Source organism: Equus caballus, chromosome 9 (assembly GCF_041296265.1).
Source record: "Equus caballus isolate H_3958 breed thoroughbred chromosome 9, TB-T2T, whole genome shotgun sequence".
Classification (NCBI taxonomy): domain Eukaryota; kingdom Metazoa; phylum Chordata; class Mammalia; order Perissodactyla; family Equidae; genus Equus; species Equus caballus.
In genome coordinates this window covers 835,433-856,106 of record NC_091692.1, presented here as the reverse complement: position 1 = coordinate 856,106, position 20,674 = coordinate 835,433, and positions in this window count along the sequence as shown.

Below are 20,674 nucleotides of genomic sequence, written 5' to 3'. Positions count from 1 at the left end.
TCTTCCACTAAGGAGCAAAAAGGAAAAAGTATAAAGAGTGAAGATAGCTTATGGGACTAAAGGGACACCATCAAGTGGACCAGTATACACATTATAGGGGCCCCAGAAGGAGAAGAGAGAAAGGGGCAGAAAGCTTATGTGAAGAAATAATGGCTGAAAACTTCCCTAACCTGGGGACAGAAACAGACATCCAGATCCAGTAAGCCCAAAAAGCACCAAATAGGAAGGATCTAAAAAGTCCCACACCAAGATACATTATAATTACATTGTCAAAAGTTACAGACAAAGAGAGACGTCAGAAGCAGCAAGAGAAAAGAAACTTGCTACATACAAGGGAGCTCCCTTAAGACGTCAGCCAATTTTTCAGCAGAAACCTTGCAAACCAGAAGGGAGAGGCATGATATATTCAAAGTGCCAAAAGGAAGAAAACTTCCAAACAAGAATGTTCTACCTGGCAAAGTTGTTCTTCAGCACTGAAGGAGAGATGAAGAGTTTCCCTGACAAGCAAGAACTGGAGTCCATCACCACTGGACAGGCCTCACAAGAAATCTTCAAGGGAGTTATTTAAGCTGAAATGAAAGGACGCTAATTAGTAACATGGAAACATATGGAAGTATGAACCTCATGGGTAAAGCTGAAGAACTCTGATGAATATATTCCATTTTCACCTTTACAGACCACCTTTGCATTAAAGATTTAAAAATTATCCCTTGTTTCATTGAGGTCTCTGTTCATACGTCACTTTATCAAAGAGAATTTTGTGACCATTAATTGAAAATAGTGCTCTTTCTCACCCTGTGACCCATTGTTTTATACTCTTTTCTTAACCCATTTTATATTACATATTTATTGGCTCATTTCTTATTGCTTGTTACTCAACAAAATATATGTTTCCTGAAAGTGGGCACATTGTTCATTGCAGGATTCCTAGTACCATAAATAGTGGCTGATCTGAAAAAGATGTGCAACAAATTTTACTGAATGAAAGAATGACATGAGATATTTTGCCCTGAAAGAATTGAAGGTGAGAAGTTCAGACCTCACTGCCTAACTACATAGAGGAAAAGGGATTTTGGGCAGGGTAAAATTATCCATGCTCATTAGATTTATGTAGAGTAAAGAAAAATTCCTTAATTTTACTCTAGGGCTTACATTCACTCAACTTCAATTTCTCCATCTGTAATAAAGCAATAAGAATACGTACTAGAGATATTCTAAAGCCCATCCTTGACCCTTGAATTTTGCCCAAATCTTCTTTGGTGTTAGCTACAGATGTGACCTTTAGAAGGATGAGTAATTGTATGTCTGTTTAAGTACATCTCTGCTGCTTCAGAACTTAGGGTAATGCTTATCGATGAGTGTGTGGCCATTTTATCAATCACCATTACAATGTTAGTGTTATAGATATTGTGTGATATTTGGGTTTATTGCTAATATCTGGATATTCACTATCAAAAACAAGTATTTTAGTTGTAACTCCAAGTGAAAAAGAACCTTACCTTGTTAGGTGTTTTATATGTTGAAATTTATTAATCTAATTTGGTTTTACAAGAAAAAAATGTTAAAATAATTCTTAACAATTGTGAAGAAGCTTAAAATAATTAACTAAATAGGAAAATAGATTGAGAGTTAATACAAACATTAAGAACATGTGTTAGAGCTTTAGAAAAATACATCTTTTAAAATATACAAATGCTTAGAAAAATTTTAATGAGAGAATAATATTAGGTTATATCATAGTTTAATAATTGTAGAATTACGTAGTGTCGGCTAATTGTAATGTTAAATAAAATAAACTTTAAGAATTCTATTTTATTTTTAGTTGTGTAATTCCATTTAGGCCACTAGAATTTAAAAAAAAATAAATTTGTAATTTTAAATTCCTTTCTTCCAGTGTAGTTAAATTAAAAGTACAATATCAATTTCTTGAAAATGGAAAACTTCAAAACCATGTTAAATGATTTCCACGATAAATCATCTTTGATCCAGCATGTGAATCCATCTTTGATTCATTACATCCTAATGAAAATGTAAAGATTTATGGAGAGTGGCAAAGAGAGTTAAAGAAAAATTAAGTACCCAGAAAATAAATTGTTCCTGGACCAATCATAGCTGAAAATGTATTTTTATTATGTACATGTGTTGTGTCCTATTGTAAATTCAGGAACAAACTAGCAGCTGACAGTGCAAAGAAACTGTTGTATCTACAATATAAGTTCATACCTCTAAAACTTGGCCATTAAAATATTTTAGTTAATAAATTATAATAATTATTGTCTGCAGAAGATTTCAGGTTTATTCTTATGTTAGATTTATTCCATAAGTAGAATTTAGTCTTTCCTTCCATCAAGTGTTATTGATTTTCATACCCAGCTATTCAGTATTTGGCTAAAATTACTACTTATGCTAGGTTTAAAGATTACTTTGTTGGTTGCCTGGCAAGTACACAGGTAAGATAACTAAGTTTGATGTTCCAATTTGGGAAACATGGAAGTTTTTAAGATTCAAATAAAGTCATTTCTTTTACCTTCATTGTCTGTTCTAAAGTAACAATGAAGAATCTATTTCCTAATTCTTGCTACTTATGTTTGCATATATGGTAATCTTTCATGTTTCCAAAAAGAATAATTAAAAAGACACATTCTTTTCAATGAACTTTAGTTCAAAGAGTCGTTAAAATTTCTCTTAGAAAAATGAACTCTGAATCTTTGCTTTAAATTGGCATGTGTACAGTACAAGTTTGCAAAATATGCCTTTCATGAAAATAATTTCATTCATAAACTGAAGAATCTAAAATTCCATTAGTTTTATCAATTCATGTTGGAGTAGACTATATATGTGATATATAACCTATATTTTTTCATTTTAGCAAAAAAGGACTTATTTAAGAAAAAGAGAGTACTAGTAAAAACAAGTAGGGAATAAATATTCTCAGAAAAGTTATATTTTTGTTAGTTTTGTACTTAAAATCATGGAAGAATGATATCAATGCATATTTTTGAATTTTCTAAATCTTTTTCAAGAAGTATTCATTATTATATTTAAAAATAAAAACAATTTAAAAAGAATATTATCAGTATATGAAAAAGAAATGATGTCTATACTATGTCAATCTTTGTACTTTCTTAATAAGACAAAGCTAAGGGTCTATTCAGAATGTTAAAGCGTTTCATATGGTATCCAAAAGAATGAAAGAATGTGCTCACCGGGCATTTTCAGCAGTTCTCCAATGCTCTTCCTTAAAAAGAAAGCTCTACTCTTGCTTAACTTTTTCATACAATATAACATCCTGTTAACATAATGTGTTGAAATGTTAAAATCTTGTGTGTACATTATATTTTAAGTAAATAATTTGCAGTTTTCAGGTATACCATCTGGAAAAGGACGTCTGCAAGCTTTAGGGTGATTGTTGTGGGTTTTTGCCAAAAATTCCTTTTATGGACAGTGGCTCCTTGACATGCCACAGAACATTCTGTGTTCTATGAAATTACCCTTCTGTATCATTACTTAAAGAAATGAGGAAATTGAACAAGATTCTGCTTTATCACCCATGTTTGGAACAAATGAAAATGAGTGATACAATAAAATGCATTTTCTCTCAGTGGGAAGGCAGTGATCCCCTGTTACTGGGTCCTTCAAAAGAATAATGCTGTTGGTTGGAGATGTATCTCAAATTTATTCTCTCCTGCCCAAGATTTATGTTTACTGACCATCAGAAAAAGCCAGCCACATAAGTAGGTAAAACTATTGCCTTGTCTTTACAGATTTTAATTGGATAAATTTGCTGTAGCAACATAGTCTACCAATTGATAAAGAGAACTACAGTGTCAACACTGGTGAGAATTTTAAGTGGTTTAATACAAATAACGTTCCTTTTTCTGGTAGAACAAAATCCTGAGCATTTGCTATGAATTCAGTCTATTGCTCTGAAATGAATTATTATATTGTTCTATATAGTACCGTAGGTGGAATTGTGTTCAATAAATGTTTTATTATAATGAGAATTATGAAGCTTACACCAGTATAAAATAACACACAGAGGGATAAACTTCTGCATGGCATATTGTGGCAAATGTTAATCCTTCTAATCATAGAGCTTATTGGTAAGGACTCAATTCAGACACAATTTTTGCAGGTACTAGTGTAATCTCAGAATGAATGGGTACATAAAATTGCAAATCCTGGGAGCATATTCTGTCGTTTCTGGTTTGCTCTGCAACAGTCTTCCCCAGATTGTCATGCTGTAGGTAGTTTGCCCATTAGTTCCCTTAGGAAAAAGGAAGGAGTTCTGAATTTGCCACGCCTTCATCCATGTCGTAGTTCAAGGCTTTTCGCGTCAAGAGCACAAAATGTGGTATACTTCCTCAGAACGTCTAATAACTTTATTATAAAAATGCCTAAAGTGTCAGGTCTAAAGGACAATATTAGTCAGTAAATATTTCTCTACTTTGGTGGAATATTAAGTGAAGTTTCAAAAGGACTGGTGAGAAGTCAGTTCTACATCTTTACAAATAAATATATTTTAAGCTTCTTGGAGCAGACATGAAAGTCAAAGAATAAGATAACTTTAGTATAAAAATGTGGTGATAAGACAGAACTCAGGTCAATTCTGTAATTTTGATTCAGTCTCTCATACGTAGATGAGGTGTACATATTCTGAATGAGATATTCTGAATGATAATACTTAGAGAAGGAGAAAAAGCAACTCCAATTTAGAGTTGGAAAAATTGCACACATACTCATAACCCTAAATTAAGATTCATGCTGTCCTGTTAGAGCTCATGAATATAGGTAGAAATCTTTGCCTGCAAAACTAGTTTTGTCTGAGTCATATTTTTTGCTATATTTATGTTAGGCTAGTACATACCTGGTGAAGAGCTTTCCATCTAGAGTACTTCATCACACGAGCTACCATACTTGTCTGTACTCTGTTTGACTCTGTCAGTCCGTTAAAACTTATTTGATCACAATTATAAAATTGGTGGTATGGGGACACGTTAGGTATCTCTGTTCTTCCCCAGCCCCACACAATAATAAGGATGTAATTACGGTTTGTGATAACCTCATAGTGGTTTAATTATTGGGTGATCCAAGAACTCTGCTCTCACAAAGGGTTGTTCTCTCTGTCATATAATTTTTGGAAGAAATGCTTCCTTATAATATTTAACTATGAATCATGAAGAGACAAAAGAATTTAATAAAATCACTATGGTCCAAATATGTTCTTGGATACGCTTGCATGAAATAGACAGGACTTAAAGATAGTGAGGTGTATAAATCCTTCCAGTAGCTTGTTTTCCTTATTTTGATAGATTTCCTATCATTTAAATGTGTTTTTATTTAGCTTAAGAGTGTCAGTGATTTTAAACGTATTATATCATTTAAAAATTTGGATAAGTTTTAATCGCTCTTGTTAGAAAACACTATACATTCTTTTATTTAATAAGAAAAATGCCCAATAGAAGAATTTGAGAACTTAGTTTCCATCTTTGATGTAACAACTTGTTACGATTTTTATAGCTATTTCTAAAGGAGAGATAATTGGCTCTGCCATGGAACAAAACAACAATGAGGTGAAAAAGAAAGGTCTGAAAAAAGTGACACACACAATTAAATTCAAGACATAAATGTAGTGATGGTGAAGAAATTGAACAAAATCAGATGCAGGCAGGTAGCTGAGCTCATCTATCAGCAAACCAAATTTCTTTTATTTAAGATGAAGAAAATGAAAATGCAGCCTTACTGAATGAGATAATTATGCTGCTAGATTATTATCAGATTTTTTGACAATTCCATTATAACTGCTAAAAACATCAAAATAATTGTAAAGTTAAGTTTCTTGATTTTTGACATATGAGATCTTATGAGATCAACTTTTCAATTATACACCAGACACACATGTCATAAGACAGTAATCAGGACGATATTATGATGCTTAAAAAGCACCCCTGAAAGAGTAGCCAGGGTATGACCACAAATAATTTAAAAACTAATAAATTCCCCTCACAGTAGGAACTTTACTAAACACAAAAGCACTCTGTTTTAGAAAGATAATTTTATACCATTAATGAGTTCAGAAAGTATACTCATGAGAATTCTAAAGCCAACTTTATGTAGTTTGAAATAGTATTTCAGTTTTCTAGATTGTGAATTCCATTTACACCTTACTAGAAAACTAGTTTATTTGTGGAATACAACATAATGGGCAATAGATATGGTCATATAATGATGTACACCTGAAATAAATATAATGCTATAAACCAATGTTACCTCAATTAAAAAAACTCATTAAAGATGTTCACTTAGGAAAAAAAGGATTTGTTATTTAAGTGAAGGATTCAAACAATAAAGTTGAGTAAGTACTTTTAGAGCATTTTCTGCTGTTTCGGCTGTATTGTGATGATGTGGTAAGAGAAGACAATTATTTTATTGCTGCATTAAAATGATGTTCTCCCTTTTTCATTATTAGAGCACATTTAGTCTCTGTATAAAATAAATTAAATTTTATTTACCATCCTAATTTAATTAGGTGAAATAGAAAATAGCTCTCAAGAAGTGAGTCTTGCTGAATACAAGTTGTAAAACTTCTAGATTTTTAACAGTTACCAGAAATTAGTGCTGTACTTGCATTTCACCAACACCTAATTTGCAGAAAATTAAAGGCAATACTTTGAGCACAACAAGAACTTCTCTCTGTTAAAGAAGCATGAAATATGCTTCTCTCTGAAGTTAAATATCAAGTTGTCAAATGCCCAATACTGAAACACGTTTTTGGAAGGTGAAACCCATGACTTAATCATTACAGTTAAGAGTTAAATTTTACCTGCATTCCCCTCCTTTAACACTGATAGTGTCTGTTTTGATGAGGATTGTTGGTTGGGGTAAATGTCAATCAAGGCAAGGTGGAGCAGTGACGTTATTCATTTTCCTCTCAGGAAATAAAAATAATAAAATTCTTAGAATAGAAACTTTGTGTTTATTACCATGATATTTTGCAAATTATCTGGTTAATTACTAAATTTTAAATTCATTATTGTGACAAAGTTTCATAATTGTTTTCTTTATGATAACTGAGTTCAAATAATTGAAAATTTTCATGTTCATAAGAAGTTCACATGTACTTTCCCAGAAAATACCATTCTGTTTCTATGTTAAATTGTTCAAAGAATGACCACACATATTTCTTTCCTCTTCAGAAATTTCTCCTTACTTCACATAGCAAATCAAATCCTCAGATTAGTTGATCATGTATTACATGATATCAAATGAAGAATATATAATAGAAATGATATTCCTGCCTTTACTGTGAATGCTGACAAACATTGAATCTTGATGACTGAAGACAAGATAATGAGTATATATCTTTAAAGCCAAGGGACAATAATTCTAGAGCAGGATGCTCATAGTTTTGCCCCAAGGCACTGAAATTTAAAAGCAAAAACAACTTTAAATAGTTATTTTGAAAAATTTAATCTAATTAGAAAAAAAACAGTGAGCAAGTATAGGAAACGAAGATCTCTTCCTTTTGGTATTGTATTTTGCTTAACACATTTTTCTGCTGTATTCATGTGCTTTTGTGGTGCCACCTCTATTATTTGCATTGATGGGGACTATATAAATATAATGCTCAATTTTTAGATAGATAATATAAGCATTGGATTGGATAGACTACATATATTTGTGTAAGTATATATATTTGTAGATAATATATTAACAAAACTGGTACATCTTCTTAAGATATAATGATAGTAATAATAACAATAATAATGCTAGAAATAATGTTTGTAGCAAATAATATGTTTAATGTTCCCCATGACTCCATGAGGCAGGTGATATTTTAATTCCCATTTTATAAATGAGGCAACTGAGGCAGAAAAAGCCTAAGAAATATGTCAAGGTCACATAGCTGGGAAGTGGTAGAGAGAGAGGTTATGTAAATAGTGTAACAGATAAGGAATGGTTTAAAATGATGACATTGGCTGACATGAAAGAAGAATCAAACAGAGAGAATAGGTTCTCTCAATGGTAAGTGTCTGTCAAAGATGCAAGCTACTTCATAAGAAGGATGATGGTACAGGTTCTCAGCCTAATCGTATTTCTTAAATTCATGCTCTGTGAATTTTATGCTTTTACATGAACACTGCATCTTATTCAATAAATAAAAGTGATATCAAGCAAGGCTTTGTAGTAATGTCCATTGTAGAAAATTTAGAAAACTTCTGAAAGCTTAAGGAAGTAAATTTAAAAACTGCTGTGCAACCTCGTAGACACCCATTGTTAAATTGCAGCATGTTTTATTTTTAATTTTCACTCCTCATATATATTTTTAAATTTTTTTAGAAATTTATATGTAACTACTAATTTCTTAAATATATATTTTTGTAACAATCTAAGCTAATACTGAAAGTTGCCTTTTTTCTTTGCTGTAAGTATTGCAAAGCAGTTGGATGTCGGTTTCTGGAGATAAAGAGAGGGCAGGTTTAGGTTTTGAAGTTTTTGGCAGGCAGTTGGCATTTGAAACCATAACAGTAGATTGAGATTTCTTAGGGAAAATATACAGAGAGATAAAAGAAGAAAGCAAAAGAAAGAATTCTAGAGAGACACTAGCATAGAAGAAGCTATGACAGTGGAAAAGTTTTCATGATGACTGAGATAAAGAGACTTTGAACATGAGAAAAATCAAGAGAGGGTCACCAAGTCAGGGAGAGGTAAGTAATTTAATGACAAAGGATCAAAAGTATCAAAGGCTGCAGAGAAGACTAACTAACAAAGGGACCACAAAGTATCCATTGAACTTACCAACCTATCAAGAAAAATTTCAATATAGTGGGACTTAGGGAATGGGGATAAAGGTGGAAACTGTAGGAGGCTGGGAGATGAGAAAGTAGATAAAGCAAATGAACCTCATGTGAAACAGAGTGGACATAGAGACAGCAGGAAGATATTTGTAATGGGTGACACGGCCATTGGTTTATCAATCCATGGATATTTTTAACTAGTCTATTATGAACTCCAGGAAATTCTGTATACATAATCATTATCCCAATTAAACTAACAAAAGATCAAAGACAAGAATAGAAATAATTGTTATCGAAACAATTTTATTTTTCCATATATCTACTACACATTTAAATTTCAGCTAACATATTTGAAGTCTCTGAATATTTTCTGGTTAGGAAATTTCCGTCAATAATTATTAGGTTGAATGATACATGATATTTCATTTAAAATCATAACTAGTAAAACACATATTTATTTCCCTATCTTTAATGGAGTCTAACTTGAATGGAGGAAAACATACTTTATCCTGTTAGAATTGCTCTGTAATTCTGTGCTCTAGCTTTTGGCAAAAACAAAGAGAAGCTGGTTGAAAGCCTATGATTATAGGAGTTTTATAAGGACAAATCATAATTTGAGGCTATTAGGCCCTTTCATCTTGATAATTAGCGGATATTTAATGCTTTGTGAACATTTCCAAATTAATCATTAATTAGTCCATTTTTGTAAGTCAGGTCAATCTTATTATGTATTTTGTCGTAAGGAAAAAAATGTGCAAAGGCGAGATGAGAAGCCTTTCTTAGACCCCATAAGTAGCGACAACTTGTTGGGAGTATTCAATATGGAAGAATAGAATAGTAGTGAAGGCTGTGAAAGAAATTTAAATGTGCTTCCTCCTTGTTGCAGTTTGGGATGATTTTGAAGAGTTTGAGGTTTCTTAATCAGCTTAGAATATTGTGAGTGAAAGGTTATCTCTCTTCATAAGAACTATAAACCACATATTGGGAGCATTTTTGTGCAGGGCTGTAATAGCCAACAGTGGGCTGTAGAAACAGACTTTCGAGAGTTGAAGGAGAATTCATTTGATTATTACAGAGACAAGGCCAGGGAAAGAATATAGTGCGAAGTGCAGAAAGAAGAGAGGAAATGCTTCAGCGCGGCTGGGGGGTTGTTGACAGACAGCTGAAATCCATGCCGTGTGGGAGACTGACTCAGCACAGAGCGTGCTACTTGAGTCACTGTTTAAAAAAGAAAACGATAACAAACTGAAAGTGATTGTAAGATATATAGTTATTTCATTTATTTCTTTTCGCATCCCTGCACTCAGTCAGGGATAACACCCAGGCCCTCAGGAATCCAGATCAATAAACCCCCTTCTCAGGCGCAGAAAATATCAGCCCATGTGTTAATTGCTCTGGTTTTAAGTAACCTCCTTAATTTTGGAGCACAAATCTTTCTTCTTATGAACTTGATTCCGTCCTTAAAATATTTGAAAAGACGTGTATTTCATCCAGACTTTCTAGGTGCCACTAGGAGGAGGTCTTCAGGTTTTGTCAGCCTTCCATACAGATTCCTGCAACCAGAAGTGAGTGAATAATTTCCAAAGACAATAGATATATTTTTATAATTACATAAGTATCTGAGCTCTATTCTATTTATACTATCTAGCTGTTTCAATTCCTTATTTTTGAAAATTCAGAATGTTTCCAATTTTTAACTATTATGAAAAAAGCTATGGTGAACACCTGGATATTGCAAACTACTAAGAACTTTTCCTTTGAGGGATCTGAGGCCACCTGGTAAGCGACCTGGAAACATATTTTTCTTGTCCCAGTAAAACAAGAAATTGGCAGAGCGTTACCGTTGTTCTTCTAGAAAGGCATGCCAAGATCTGGGTGCTATTTTCAAGCAATAGGCCACATAATTGCAGAGAGGCAGGAGAATTTATATGACTCTGTGTTGCTTATAAACCATCTCTGCTTGATTTCTTGATGTGTTCAACTATTCTATTTATAGAAAAACTAGGGGAATTTTTACTTATCATTTTCCAAAATAAGTATTTTCTTTTCAAGTTTAGATCAAAAGTCATCAGTTTTTGTTTATCCTCTGAGTTATTTTCAAGTTAAACCCTATAGCATGTTTCTCAATTCCAGTTCCTATTCATATGTTCACCTACATTGCTTCTTTGAGCGTTTCTTCAATTTTATCTATCAGTTTTGATTACTTGATTCATTCAGTGTTTTTACTATAGGAAAAATGTATCAAGATGGAAGTGTTTTATACCTGCAATATCAAAGTCTGAAATTGTTTACTTTTTGGCTTAAATTACATGATAGGACATCATTCTCCGAACAGCGGTCGTTAACATAAATTCAGTCATACTAATTCAGTTTCAATATTAAGTTTAATGGATTTATGCTTTGTATTCTGACTTATTTTAATGACAATCTATGCCACAATACCATTGCTCTCTATGCTCAGATCGCAAAAGTACTAAATTCTTACTGAATGCTATTTGCTTGATTTCCAACTATATATAGACAGACGTCATGTACACATTTACACATATTCACTCCTCCAGTGACCCTCTGAGTCATTTATTCTCTTCCCTTTTCTTAGGGTTCTGCCTGATTTCATCTCTTCTTCTTTAATAACCAGTAGAAGAGAGCCACCTCATAATAAACTTCTCTTGAACCAAGTGAGAAAGTCCCATTTCAGTATAGTGATTTAGATTTTGGTCTAGATCTGCAGGTGAGACCAAGGTAGCTGTTTTTTTTTCAAAAGGTCCAGCTGGATCAGAATCACTTGAAATTGTAAACTTTGTGGGCCCAGGAATCTTCATTTTCAATAAGAAACACAAACGATTCTTTACACACTAAGATTTGAGCACCAGCATGATGGGTGTTTTCATCTCAGGCTTATGATCCTGTCATGTTACCCACCTATATGGACTAGATGTCATTTAATGATTTTTTAGCTACATGCCTGTTGTGAGTTTGGTACCATTATGGGATGATTCTGTATAATATTTGTTCATATCTTGCTGCAGAAGTGTAGACATAGTTCCAGAATTTATTTTGAACGAGGCTGCAAATCAGCAATTTCTGACTTAGTTCTCCAGAGCCTGGGGGGGGTCTGTGGAGGTGCCCATGGGTGGGCGCTGGGGAGAGGGAGCTGAGGACGGCAGGGGACCATCACAGCTGGTACTTCACGTCCTCTAGCCCTCATCCAGAGAAAGCGGTTCTGTTTTGATCTATTTTATAAGTTTAAATACTTCTATGTTTTATACTCCATATAAGAATTCTTTTGGAAACAGTGTTGTGCTGTTAAAGAGAAAAAAGTTTGAAACCCATGGAAAGCCACCCTACTTCACTTTTACATCTATAAATGCTGTCTTTTTGGAAGACACAAAAAGTGTTGATTGAATAATTGGTACCAGCAAACGCCACCTGAGCAGAGCTTGCCACTGCATTTACTATTTCTGGGCATGTTTAGTTCCATCCCTGTTTTCATTTTGCTAATCAGAACAAGGGCATTGAAATCACCATGGCAAGCACAAGTTCCCAGCCATGAATATGACTATTGGGAGTGTGTTAAGATCTTTAGAGACGCTTTCTCATGTGTTATTAAAGGTTGCGCTGCAGATTCTCTCTCTGTAGAATTTCTGTTTTTAATTTTTTAAATTAGAGTAGTGTATTTTTCTTTTGCAAGGTGATATTTATTCTTTGTTAAAATTTTAGCAAACTGCTGATAGGCTAATCTTACAACACGGAGACAAGGGTTAAATCCTTCATATCAATCCTTCCATATTTTTTGATACTTACACAAATATACAATTTTTTTATTATGTGTGTGCTTCATAAAAAATATTTCATATATTTCCTATTTATTTCCTGAAAACAATGAATATATTTTCTAAACCCACGTTTTATAGAAGATATTTTTGTTTATTTTTTTTTTTTGAGGAAGACTGGCCCTGAGCTAACATCCATGCCTATCTTCTTCTACTTTATACGTGGGACGCCTACCACAGCATGGCTTTTGCCAAGCAGTGCCATGTCCGCACCAGGGATCCGAACCAGCGAACCCCGGGCACCTGAGAATCAGAATGTGAGAACTTAACCAATGCACCACCGGGCCGGCGCATAGGAAGGAAGGAAGGAAGGAAGGAAAATGAAAATGATTTTACTTAAATACCAAAAAACACATTGATATTTCTTTCTAAAAGGTCACCTTACATTTATCAGGGTAGGTTGTACCAAATAACCTTTATATAAAATACCATAAATCATTTACCCTTAAAATTTTAACCACGTTTAAGTTATCATTTTTTTATTGGGAATCCAGGCCTACCTTAATAATATTCATTGCTAGAGAGAGTGCAGACATACAAACATTCTAGGGTGAAATTGAGGAGGTATACCAAAAGTCATAAAACCCTTGCATACCTTTTAACCTGATAATTCCACTTTAAGAAAAATATTTTAAGATAATATTTGTAAATCTATACTAAATGGATGTATATCAAAGAAATATTTATAATAGTGAAGCAATGGGAACAATCTGAGTTTCAAATAAAATATAAATATCTAAATAAATCAAGACACATCCATGCAATGGGAGTTAATGGAGCCACTAAAAATTATGTGCTAAATGAAAATTGATTGACATAGAAAGATACTCATGCTAAATAGCAAAGTATGTCTTAAAGAGACACGATGATATTTTTATTTAGTGATGGCGGTATTTTTATTTAAAATATATATAAAAATAAATGTATGCAAGGGTTTTATGACTTTTGGTATACCTCCTCAATTTCACCCTAGAATGTTTGTATGTCTGCACTCTCTCTAGCAATGAATATTATTAAGGTAGGCCTGGATTCCCAATAAAAAAATGATAACTTAAACGTGGTTAAAATTTTAAGGGTAAATGATTTATGGTATTTTATATAAAGGTTATTTGGTACAACCTACCCTGATAAATGTAAGGTGACCTTTTAGAAAGAAATATCAATGTGTTTTTTGGTATTTAAGTAAAATCATTTTCATTTTCCTTCCTTCCTTCCTTCCTTCCTTCCTTCCTTCCTTCCTTCCTTCCTTCCTTCCTTCCTTCCTTTCTCCCTCCCTCCCTCCCTCCCTCCCTCCCTCCCTTCCTTCCTTCCTTCCTGTGCTTTGTTACCTGCAATGCAGAGCAGAGTTGTTTTTAATTAGATTTCAACGTTATTTCTAATTGACAAATATAAATAATTGGAAAAAGCATTGTGGTATATGTATGGCAGAAAAATATACCATTCCAAAAAGCATTTCCTTTCTACCACTTAATTACCTTTCTCTCTTTCTAAATAGTCCTAGGTGTGAAAATACTTCTTATAAACTTGGAGTTGTGCCCCTTAAAATTCAAGTTGGTAAACTATCTTGCTGTGATAAGAATCCTTGAGCTATCTTGTTATTAATTGGACAAGGTACAAGGAAATTCTCTGATGGGAACAAAGGTATTTGTATAGGTTTTGACCTAAATATGTGGAAACTATCGTAGAGAGGCTATCCTTAGAATTGTAATTCTGAGTAAGTTTCTTACCTGGTTGTCACTGTGCCAGAAGTTTCATCAGTAAAGAATAGTCACTTTCTAGTGCTTAACTTGACATTCTTTAAGCAGGTAACATTAAACCAGCAATACTGTTGTAGTTGATTTTGTTTTTGTCTAGTGTTTATTGTCTTTAGGTCATAGTGGATACAAAAAGGACATTTTATATAGTACATATGATATGTTAACCATCCATCAGACACAAGCAATCTTTATTACACATAAAAAGCCTTTTTACATCAGTTTTAATGGTTTTAAGTATGAAATATTTCAAATATAAAGAAAATACTATCTTATCGTCAATACTTACAAGGCTATTCCTCTGTTCTTTTATCAGGGGTGTGATCTAGAATAAAATTGCCCTATTGATTTAGGAAAGAGAGCTAATACAGGAATCAGGAAAAATGAAATGTTCGCATTGCACTAATAGGCTGTGATTGACAAATTTTGAAAAACAGGAGGAGAGCTTTCCATTGTGAGAAAATGTATTTAACCGCATTTTTTACCTCATCACAAATAGTGACAAGAATATATAAGTATGTGTATGCGTGCTTAGTTATGTATGTATAACTAAGAAGAATAATTTGGAATCACTTATATCAAGATTCCTGTCTTGGTAGAGATTAAATAGAAATCTCCCTTTTGACTAAGTCTGGAGACCCCCAAGTGTGCAAATCAATGGCAAACTGGAATAGACCTACTTGTTTAGAGTGGTCACTTGAATGGTCTCTCTTAATTATGCAAAAGTAAGTTGAAAAACACTCATTTTCTCAGGGTAGGAGTACAATAACATATACATGTGTATGTGTGTATGTGCACACGTGTATTTTTTAGTCGCTCGGCACAAGCTTCCTCACCCCGTCTTGTGATCACAGGTGAGGCTGCGCACACATCTGAGAGGGACCAATCCTCTTCCCTCTTCTGTATGAGAGGTCCTTTGAGGTCGATCAGAGTGGAATCGAATGACAGTGATTCCCTGGAAATAAAATAAGACTCAGAGATCCAGGAAGGAGTCTAAGAACCTGTGAGTCGGGGAGGGGGTCGAGGGAGATGGTGTGGTGGTCGTGAGCTTCTTTCCTCACTCCAAGTGGCTGTTCCACTTTGGTACAGAGTAGGTTCTTTGGGGAAAAGTGATTGACTTGACTGAGGAAGAGCTGAAAGAGTGATAAATCAGAGCACAAGTGTGAGACATGTCAGACTTGTGAGGATGAGTCTTCAGGAGCAATTCTGTGTGGCAGAGGGAAGAGCATCTATATTTGACTGAATAGTTTATGGTGCAGCCACGTGAGAACTAAGCCCCTCGGGTTGGGGCTCCTGGATATTAAAAGTGGTGGAAAAACCTCAAGAGTGAGATAACGGACTTCCTGATAAAACATGTGGATGCTCATGACTGTATTTGAGGAGTTGATCACACACTGGTTATGAAGGAAGAATATTATAATTAGTGGGTGATGGATTAATAACAACTGCTAAATAAAGGTTACCATATGAATAACATTACTTGGGAAATAATGAGAGATCTGGCATTTAGAATCTATCAGCACATCTGACAAGTCTCTTGTCATCCATGTCCTTGACACATACAGTCAGTCTCCACAAAGTCAATGTGTTTCAATGTTAAGTTCATTTATTGAAGCAGCATTTCTTATGAGAATAGGCATATTCACCATTGCTTGTGAGTCTCATGTCACTGAGATATTCAACAAGGTCATTCAAAAGAACCCACTTTCTTTTTGGTTTTGTTGGCATTCTTAGAGCTCACTGCTCATCCTTTTTTCTCATTAGTTGTGGAAAAACAGAAGATACACTTGAGTCTTGAGGTATTATATGGTGAATAAGCTCCCCTCAGCCCCCCCCAAAAAAAAAAAAAAAAAAGCTGTATATCCTAAATTGTCCTTATAATTCTAGGTTTAATTTGAAAATTCAGAGGCAGTTCTCTAAGTTTAAAGGCAAATGGTATAGGTTTTCATTAAAACAAAAGAAAAAGACAGAGAAAATGCATAAATTCAAAGCAATTCTTTAAAACTGGTTTGGAGTTTCATAGAAAATCTGACTGAAAGATAAAGGCTATGTTTCACAGATTCCTCATGTTAATGTAAACTAGAAGAATATATAGGATCAGATAAGGCATAAAATACAGGGATTAAGTAGGATCCTGCATGCAAGGAAGGCTTAATATCAAGAGAGACATCAGCATATTTCATCACATCAATAAATTCAGAGTGAAATCAAGGTTATATCAATAGATGCCAAGAAGACATTTGATAAGTACAATATTGCTTCTAAATTAAAACCAAAAATCTAAGTGAAATAGTAAAAAAGTCGCTTCCTTAGTATAGTTAGAGAGATTCATTTCAAAACAATAGCTAGTAAGGTGACCAGAATATGCCACCCCAAAATGTGCCTCTTTGGTTTATGGATTATTTTGAACAAAAGGCCATTGAAAACCAGCAGGAAAAGCTCTCAAAGGAGGGCACAAGTTTCCCTTTTGTAAAGAAAATTTATAGGGAAATTTACATTTGTGGAAGGTCTCTCCCTCTTCAGTACCAGGAAAAGAGGACTCAACATCTCTTACCAATGGAGAGGGCACAGACCAAAGTCTGCACAGCAGACCTTAATACGCAACTCTTATTTATCACACTGTTCCTGTCTCCAGTCATCTTCCCACAACTTGCTTGCCCCCCAGGAGCCCCCACACACTTTTCCTTTGTTTTAGCCTGGGATTATATAGAAACCCAAGTTTCAAGCATCCCTTTGAGTTCCTCATCTCTGGGTACTTCTGTGTATAACAGTGATGCACATGCTCATGACTTGCTGTTTTGCTCTTGTTATCTGTCTTTCCCCTGTCTAGTTCACAGGGTCCTTGGAGAACTACGATGGGTTGAGGAAGAGATCTTTTCTTTCCCCACATTAATACCTTAATTACTAGTGAAACACTAGGCGTACCACCATTACGACTGAGAATACACAAGGACATTTACATTCTGCACAGTGATTGACTTTGCTCTGGAAACATTCTCTAATGTAACACACACACAAGGAAGAGGGGCAAATATCGTAAACAAAAATTAAAATGATTTCGAACTCCATGTGTTTAAAAGTAGAGAATCTTTGGAAAATACTAGGACTACTAAAAGTACTGGGTAAAATGAACGATATAAAGAATTCAATAGCTTCCCCTAATACCACCCAGAACAATTTAGAAAATACGATGGACAAACACGATTGCGTACGATATCTTAAAAAGAACTGTTCAGTGTCTATGTAGATCTAAAAATTGAAATGACTGGCATAAATGAGGACTTGGCATCTTTCTGCCTTTATATTTCTCGAAGGGAAGATTCAATAATTCTAAGAAGTCAACTCCTATCTGGTTTTTATTTTTAATGCAATTGCAATCAAAGTAAAACCACATTTTACTCAGCAAGTGATTCAAAAATGTTCTTTTAGAATGAAATAGAAATGAGAATAGCTAAGTCATAAACATTTTCCTCCAAATATCAAAACTAATATAAAACTAAAAGAATAAAACACTGCGGTACTGGCACAGAAATAGGTGCTTGGAACAGAGTGAGGAGTCTAGCAAACAACTGCAAGACATATAAAAACTTTAGTTTATCTGAAAACATCATTTCAAATCGGTGCAAGAAATGATGTGCTAATCTGTTAGTGTTATGACAAGTACTTGGAAATAGAGTTTAGAACAGCATCTCACACCATAGACCAACATAATTTCTAGATTTAGAAATACTTGTAACAAATTACATCTTAAAAACAACAGCAATAGGTGCCTGCCTGGTGGTGCAGTGGTGAACTTCACATGCTCTGCTGCCATGGCCTGGGGTTCATAGGTTCAGATCCTGGGCGCAGACCCAGCACCGCTCATCAAGCCACACTATGGCAGCATCCCACATAAAATGGAGGAAGATGGGCACAAATGTTAGCTCAGGGACGATCTTCCTCACACACACACAAAATAAAATAAATTTTAAAAACCAACAGAAATATATAAAAATAAATATCTAATCTCATAGTAGACGAAGCCTTTTAAATTGTACAATAAAAAATTTTAAAAACAGAAAACATTACAGGGAAACCTAGATGCTACTATCATTTATCAAATAGCATAAATGAAAGAAAGTAGGGAAATAAATACCAATGAAAACAACTGGAATATACATGAGAGATAAAAGGTCAACTATGCTGAACACTGAACACAGAAAAATGGTCAAAGGACGCAAATGGGCAATTGATTTTCATTTTAAATAAAATATAATTTTCCATGAAATATTTGGACAATAATGTTTAACCTCCTTAGAAATGAAAGAAATTCACGTAATATAGCAATGCTGTGGCCTTGCTCACTTGATTGTTCTCCTTCTTTTCTTTCATAATGGGATTCCAATGTGAACTCAAGATGCTTTCCCCTTAAGCATGTACAGCTCTCTCCCCTCTGAATGACATTGCAAAAATAACGTACTAAATGGTTGAGAGCTTATCTTCAAGGATGACAATCCCTTCACCAATCCCTGAATTATGTTCCTTTCAATGAGTATGTGAAACCCCTAAAGCATTCTACTGTAATATGGCTTATATTTTACAGTTTTACCAGGAAGTGATATTTTTAAATGAATGTCTTGCCAAAATTGTTTGCCAAAATAAAAATTAGGCAGAATACTATTCTTGTTAACTTAACAAAAAAACAACATTTCTGCATCCTAGTTAAATGGAAGCTTTTTGTTGCCATATATGCAGAGATTTCAGTACCTTGCTGATTTTGGCTCTTTCTGGTTGTACTCAGCAATGCTAACTGTGCCCTCTGGTGTTGTAGACAGTAATTCAGAGCGTGTTATGCAGAAAGCTGGGAGTGGCTAGGAGGATATCCAGACCTGTCTGCAGGGTCAGACACGGTGGCAGCACTCTCTCTACTGCCATTCCCAGACCAGTGCTCCTCCACTCTTCTACTAAAAACCCACTTACATTGATGCCCACATCATTCAGCTACAGTCCGCTCTCCATCCTCAACATCATAGCAATCCTGGTTTCTTACCTACACTCGTTGGGAACTTTGGCACCAGACTCTCTACCTCATCCTCCTTTTGACTCAATATGTGCACCATTTGTTTAACTTACTGGACTCTCAGATCTTAGTGTTCACGTTTTCAGAGACCTCCCTTTTGCTTTCTTGGAGTGTCTTTCCTGACAACATTCTGAGCCTTGTCATCATCAGCATTACTTTGTCTCTGAAGTCAGATGATTTCTTATCTCAGGAAAACATCCCATCTTGCCTAATCCCTCTTTAAATTTTTCCACTTCATCTGTCTAGATACCTCTCCTTTCTCTCTCCTCATCTCCTTCTATCTATGTTCATCATCATTTTAGTGTGCCTAACCCTGCATTAACCCAAGATCAAGGTAGCTTTCTCCATTCCTAGGCTTGAGTTGTTGAGCAGAACTGAGGAAAATTATGAAATGTGCATTGGTGTTCATGTCAGTTGGGTTCCTAGTTGAAAATACCGGAACCCAGCTCTGAGTGATTGAAACAGTACAGGAATACACTAAAGGATATTGAGTGGATCACTTAATCTCCAGGAAGACCTGAATTCTTGGCCGTAAAAAATGTTCAAAGTCATGCTGTAGACCCAGTCCTGTGAAGACAAATGTTACTTCAGCTGGCTCAGATAAAACCACAGGCACCACTAACACCATGGATGCTGAACAATTAACCATGCTGTTAAAACCCTTGTCACTACTGTCTTTGTAAACTAGGTATAGCAATGGATTTCTAGAAGAACATTGAGCTACAAATTCTGAATCATTCAGAAGATGTGGATTAAATCATAATAAGCATATTTTTTAATTTTTTAATTTTGTTTAATTTTATTTTTTTTGAGAAAGATTAGCCCTGAGCTAACATCCATGCCCATATTCCTCTATTGTATATGTGGGACACCCGCCACAGCATAGCTTGACAAGTGGTGCCATGTCAGCACCCGGGATCTGAACCAGCGAACCCCAAGCGACCAAAGGGGAATGTGCGAACTTAACTGCTGCACCACCAGGCTGGCCTCATAATAAGCATATTTTTAAAAACTTCTGAGAATTCAAGAAAGAAAGCATTACCCTCAAGATCCACCCATCCCCTCAAATCAAACAAAAACAAAGATTCATCTGAAACCATTGAAACAAGCCCATGAGGAGAAGATGGTACTGCCTTTGAGGCAAATTCAGATTAATCTAGAGCTTTAGGATGAAAGGTGGTCTCCCTGGGGACCACAATGGGGGCCTGAGCCTCAGCGCCACACATACTG